Below are 7,209 nucleotides of genomic sequence, written 5' to 3' on the forward strand. Positions count from 1 at the left end.
CTTATTTTAAATTAATCTTTTGCCCTTTCAAACTTTTAATTAGGATTGTTTTGTTAGAATATACAATTATTATTAAAAAAAGTTAAGGGGTGTCAAAATGGGTATGTTGGGTAACCGTTCGGGCCGGGTCGGGATGACTTGTAACGCCTTTTTGTCAATTTCTTTTGAATTTTGTAAATAGATAACTTGTTAAATATATTTATGTTGTGCTGAATGCTGATACAGATATTAATAATAACATTTATTTATAAAGCTACGCACTTTTAAGTTTGTTTGGGTTTACGTGTTTTACCCGTTGATGAAATGAAGCAGAAGTCGATTTATTTGCCTATAAATAACCCTAAATTGTCACCTCTAACATATTTACCTCTAACATATTTAAGTCTTAGCCTATTTGGTTATATTTATATCTATCTATAAAAAGATAAAATTACTTGCACCACATTCATTTGAAACTTGCATAAACTTTTAAATTTCTAATAAACCTTTGTGTCACGTAAATTGGTTAATTAATGTAAGATAAATACAAGGAAAACTATTGACTGGTAGGAGTACCAATACTACATACCACGGTGAGGTGAGATGTCACGACGGTAGTGCGGTGAACACCAAACCACGTGGTGAGAGGTAGTAAAGATGATCATTTTCTATCAAAGGGGAATGTAAGAAAAAAATGACATTACGATGACGGGCAAAAAATAAAGTAGTAAGAGGGTTTACCTACCAACCTTATATCTAAGTTTTAGTCTTTTATATATTTTTGAGAACAATAAGCGGTTTTAAAATTAACTATAATAATAATTTGCAATAATATAAAATTATAAATTACACTACATTACATTATCTTATAAATATTGATATTTTAAATAATGAACCAAAATACAAAAAGTAATCAAATAAATAATTTTTAAATTACTTAATCATAAGAAGTGTTAAAACTAATACTAAACCAAGTATTATATTGATTTTTGTAGTTTATTTATTTTTTATATCGTTCAAATTAAATAGTTACATCTTTACATATCAACATGGTGTAAAATTGTTATTTCATAATTAATGTCAATGAAATAATCATTTTCAACAATATTTAGCTATCAAATTTTAATTCCCACAACGCATGGACATTTGCTATTAGATAGATATTATAGTATAAGGATTAGAGTGTAAATATATTTAGTATATATTCTTATTGTATTACACGTTAATTGTAATCAATCACAGCTACAATTCTGTTTTGGTATCAGAGCCAAGATCGGCTCCTCTAGGATTACAACCCTAGCCGCCAAAAAAAAAAAAAAAACCTCTGCGCTTTCTTCATCTTTTCTTCATCCTCATCTGATCAACCAACAGTCTGATCATCACCATGACAACCATTGCTGTCTTCTCCACAACTGAGAAAACATCACACAACTCCCACAAGTTTCCGTTTACTCTCTCCTCCACCAACTATGGTTTCTGGAAAATTATGATCCAACCGTTTCTTGTTACCAACAACCTCTTTGGTTATATTGATGGATCGATTCCTTGTCCTAACCCTACCATACCGCCGGCAGAAAAAGCAACCACCGTCGAGCCCCAACCAAACCCCTCGTATGCTGCCTGGTTAGCCAATGATGCCCATGTACGCATGCTCCTGCTGTCCACCATCTCCGAATCAGCCTACTCCCATGCACAAGGTACAACTGCAAAAGACCTTTGGCTGTCTCTACAACGAGCATATGCCCCTCAATCGTCTTCTAGAGAATTTACACTCAAAACTCAGCTTCTCAAACTGGAGATGAAACCTGATGAAACTGCCTCTGCCTATCTCTTACGTGCTCAGGAATACTCAGATGCCCTAGCCAACATTGGTGAACCGGTCAAGGAAAAAGATCTAGTCATGCTCGTTATCTCTGGTCTACGTGAGGAATACAACGGCCTCAAATCAACCATTCTTGCTCGACAAGCAACTACTTCCTTTCAAGAACTTCATGGTCTTCTTGCAGACCATGACTTTATGGTAAAAAAAAACCTTCCCACGGTTGCACCTATCCAAGCATTTGCCGCTACCTCATCAACCCGTTCCTTCCCTACCAGTGTTACTTCATCTCCTGACCAAATGCAAGCCCTTCAACAACTGGTTGCTCAACTCGGTTTTCAACTTCACCCAGCTCCAACCACACCTGCCACCCCCCAGGCCTTCTACACCAACCGACCTTCATCTTCTCGAGGTCGCGGGTCCAACAACCGTCGTGGCAGAGGCAACTCCAACTCCTCATCTGGTGGTACTAGAACTCAGTTTCCTTGGGCTTCCACTCAAAACACTATGTATGACACATGTAACCGATGTGGCATCGACCATATCCCCTCCCAATGCCCTAACCGTGACCCCACCACTATCCGCCAACGCCCACAACCTTCTGCTAACTTCGTAGAAAATCGTTCCCAAACTACCACTTGGCTGACTGACACAGGCTCCAGTAATCATGTCTCTCATGATCTCTCATCTATTGACAGTCATACGCCTTACTTCGGTGAAGATGCTCTTCATGTCGGCAATGGTACAGGTTTACCTATTCTTTCATATTGGTTCTACTCGTTTTCACTCTCCTTCAAAAACATTTTCCTTGTCCAATATTCTTCATGTTCCTGAAATTAAAAAGAATCTTCTTTCTGTTCAAAATTTTTGTCTAGATAATGATGTCTTCTTTGAATTTCACTCTTCTTTTTTTGCTGTGAAGGACAATACTACCAAAACTACCCTCCTTACGGGTCCAAGTAACAATGGGCTCTACTCCATTCGTCTTCCGTCTTTTCAGAGTCTTCCCACAGTTGCATTCACCACCACTAAAGCCCCTTATGACGTTTGGCATCAACGACTAGGCCATCCTCATCCGCAATTTTTAAAATTTATGTGTTCTAAGTATTGTCTTCCAGTTTCTAGAAAAACTTCAGTTTCATTTTGTAATTCATGTCATGTTGGAAAATCATCCAAACTTCATTTGTCCACTACTACTTTTACAAGTAATTTTTTTTTTAGATCTTATTGTGTGTGATGTTTGGGGTCCTGCACCTGTGACCTCGTCTGATGGTCACAACTATTTTTTGCTATGTGTCGATGATTTCTCTCGCTTCATGTGGATTTTTCCTCTTACACGAAAATCTGATGTGTTTGATGTGTTTAAACGATTTCTCACAACTATTGAACGACAGTTTTCCACAACACTTAAATCTGTTCAAACAGATTGGGGGGGGGGGGGGTGAATTTCCCAAATTAACTCAGTTCTTTAGCTCCCTTGGTATTGTTCATCGTCTCTCATGTCCTCATACAAGCGAACAAAATGGCTTGGTAGAGAGGCGTCACCGTCATGTTGTTGAGACCGGGCTGACGTTACTTGCTCAATCTGGCGTTCCAAATACCTTTTGGCATTTTGCCTTTGATACTGCGGTTTATCTCATCAACCGTATGCCGTCTCGAACTACCTCTCACATCTCCCCCTTTGAGCACCTCTTTAAGCGCCAACCTGACTACTCTTTCCTTAAAGTTTTTGGGAGTCAATGCCACCTTCGGGCTTATAATCCACATAAAATGGACTTTCGGTCTATACTGTGTGTCTTTCTTGGATACAGTTCCTCTCACCACGAGTATCGATGTCTTGATCCAACCTCTGATAAGTTATATATCTCTAGGCATGTTCGATTTCATGAGGGCTTCTTCCCATTCTTGGCGCCAAAACCCGTGCCACCTCCAATCCCCACCTCCAACCCATATGTTTCCATCTATCCATCTCCTATTCTTCCTGACACCTCACCACCAACACCTATACAAACATCTCCATCACCAGCCCATGACGTTGCAGCTGCCACGCCTACTTCTGTTGAACCAGCAACTGCCAGCATCCCACCTCCCCCCCCTTTTCGCACATACGAACGCCAACGTCGTAAACCACCTACTCTTGACCCAAACCCACCACCCACCCCACCTTCCATTGAGACCTATTCCACTCGCGTTCGCCCTTCTAACCTTCGCCAAAATCCGAAGAAGACAACTCGGTTTAACCCATCGGCATTTCATACCTCTCCTTCCCATGAACAGGAACCTACCACCTTCTCAGCTGCTGTTAAAAACCCTAATTGGCAAAAGGCAATGGCTGATGAGTATGTTGCACTAATCCGGAATGGCACATGGACACTTGTGCCTCACACACCTAATCTCAACATTGTTGATTGCAAATGGGTCTATCGAATTAAGCGTGATCAATCTGGTTCAATCACACGCTACAAGGCTCGTCTGGTAGCCAAGGGCTTTCATCAACAATCTGGCATTGATTACCATGAAACCTTCAGTCCAGTTGTCAAATTTACTACTGTTCGGGTGGTTCTTTCTCTTGCTGTCTCCAACAAATGGCCTCTTCGTCAGTTGGATGTTAAAAATGCTTTTCTTCATGGTGATCTTAACGAAACTGTCTACTTACGCCAGCCTCCTGGTTTCGTTGATCCACAGAAACCCAATCATGTTTGCTTACTTCATAAGTCATTGTATGGACTTAAACAGGCACCACACGCTTGGTTTCATCGTTTATCCGGTGCTCTTCACACTCTTGGTTTCAAAGGGTCACGTACTGACCCCTCTCTGTTTATACTCTCCACCAAGGGCACACATATTTACATGTTAGTATATGTTGATGATATCGTTCTTACAGGGAACAACCCCGAGGCTATTGATCGAGTTGTACGAAGTCTAAGTCAAACTTTTGCTCTTCAAGACATGGGGGAACTTTCGTACTTTCTTGGTGTTTCGGTTGCTCACATTGGTTCTAATCTCTTTTTATCCCAACAGCAGTATATCTTAGATATCTTGCAGCATGCTGGTATCACTGAAGCCAAACCAGTCTCAACGCCTCTTCCCACTGGTGCCTCTCTGTCTCTTGGTGATAGTCCCCTATTTGAAAACCCGGTTCGATATCGTCAAGTGGTTGGTGCATTACAGTATGTCACCTTGTCCAGACCCGACATCACCTATGCAGTCAACAAAGTCTGTCAGTTTATGCATTCCCCAACTAACAACCATTGGTCTGCTGTCAAACGGATCCTACGATATCTCAAGGGCACCAGTAACTTTGGCCTACGCCTTACCCCCTCATGTGACAACCTCATCCATGCTTATGGAGATGCGACATCTCCTCTGGTTACTGCTTATTCTGATGCTGATTGGGCTAGTTGTCCAGATAACCGTCGATCCACCGGGGGTTACGCCATATATCTTGGTTCCAATTTAGTTTCTTGGTCAGCAAGAAAACAGAAGAATGTCTCTCGGTCATCTACTGAGGCTGAATACAAAGCTCTAGCTGACACTGTTGCTGAAATTACTTGGCTTGAAACACTATTACGAGAGCTATGCATACCGATAACCAAAGCACCAGTATTGTGGTGTGATAATCTTGGTGCCACTTATTTATCCGCTAATCCCGTGTTCCATGCACGTACGAAACATGTTGAGGTCGATTTTCACTTCGTAAGAGAAAGGGGTGCTGCGAAAAAGCTTTCAGTACAGTTCATATCCACAGATGACCAGATCGCTGATATATTCACTAAGCCACTATCTTCACAAAGATTTGAAGGGTTACGATCCAAGCTACAAGTTCTTACCCGACCTTAGCTTGCGGGGGAATATTAGATAGATATTATAGTATAAGGATTAGAGTGTAAATATATTTAGTATATATTCTTATTGTATTACACGTTAATTGTAATCAATCACAGCTACAATTCTGTTTTTTGCCTAGTTGTATGATAGTCTTGGAGTATCCTTTATCAAAACTAACTGTTAGCCGGAATTAGAAAGTTGGAAACAAATAGCTAGAAGAACTTTTATTTTTGTATTAAGTGTATGCTATTCTTTGTCAAAAACTAGTTGTGAGTCGGAATTAAAAAGCCGGAAACACATAAGTAGAACTTTTATTTTTGTATTAAGTGTTTGGTATCCTTTGTCAAAACTAGTTGTTAATCGAAATCAAAAAACTTGAAATAGATAGCTAGAAGAACTTTCATTTTTGTATTAAGTGTTCGATAAAAGTAATTTTAAGTTTTGAAAGATATAAAATGACAAACACTAAATTTCTTCAAAAGTTATTTGAAGCACCAAGGAGTTTCTAGCCCAACGGTACCAAATGTAGTTCTCCATCCTTAAGGTCGAAGTTTTAAGTCTTGTTCATAACATATATGGTGTTATGAGTAGTTTAGTAAGAGTAAGTTAGATTTGCTGTTAAAAATAATAATAATAATAATAATAAAGTAGTTCCCATGTTTATTTAAAGAAAAAGTTTTAAACTCATACTCACACAATTTTTTTTTTCATCTCATTTTTTAAAAAACTAAAAGCTCACATAAACTTCTATTTTTGCGGAACATACCCTTGGTAATTCTTCTATATTAGTTCTTTGATACTAACCTTTACTGTAGTCAAAGAAAATGACTTTACAACATTCAGCAGTAGGTTTAGATAATATTTTTTTTTTCTAAAAAAGAAAGAGTTTATTTGAGAGAGCGAAACTTTTGCTATTTCTATCTCGATATTCCCAGGTGTGAAAATTCGAAACAGGACTTATGGTTTATCTTGATTTTGATTGTTCATATGACATACATGTGGAAAGGATATTTTGTTTGGTCGACTTATCCAACATATATATATATATATATATATATATATATATATATATATATATATATATATATATATATATATATATATATATATATAGAGGAGGGTTCAATTGAGAAAAAAAAAGGTTGAGAATAGGGGAATCATTCTCAGCCAATCATTTAATTAGCACCTTAACATAAAATACACGGTGACAAACTTGTAAATATGATATGATATCCTTCAATCACAGATACGTAACTGTGGATAATTTGATAACAATTCAAATTCATTACTACTCGATTGTTCATCATCCAAATTTCTTCTCCAACCTTCAACGATCATCCAAATTTCTTCAATTAAATCCTCGATCAACATCATCCAGTGTTAATCAATCATCCATCTTCGTCAAAAACACGTTCATCAACGTCATTCAACAGTAGACAAAAAAAATTCGTTTTTGGTTCTTTCAATCCAACCTTCAATTTTGCTTGAATACGAGCATATCTTCAACATCTACGATTAATTATACTCCCAGTGTCATTAGATCAACATCATCGATAATCAACAACAGTTTCACTTCATATCAT

Source organism: Lactuca virosa, chromosome 7, assembly GCF_052849685.1.
Source record: "Lactuca virosa cultivar CGN04683 chromosome 7, Lactuca_virosa_CGN04683_v6, whole genome shotgun sequence".
In the NCBI taxonomy this organism is placed as follows: Eukaryota; Viridiplantae; Streptophyta; class Magnoliopsida; order Asterales; family Asteraceae; genus Lactuca; species Lactuca virosa.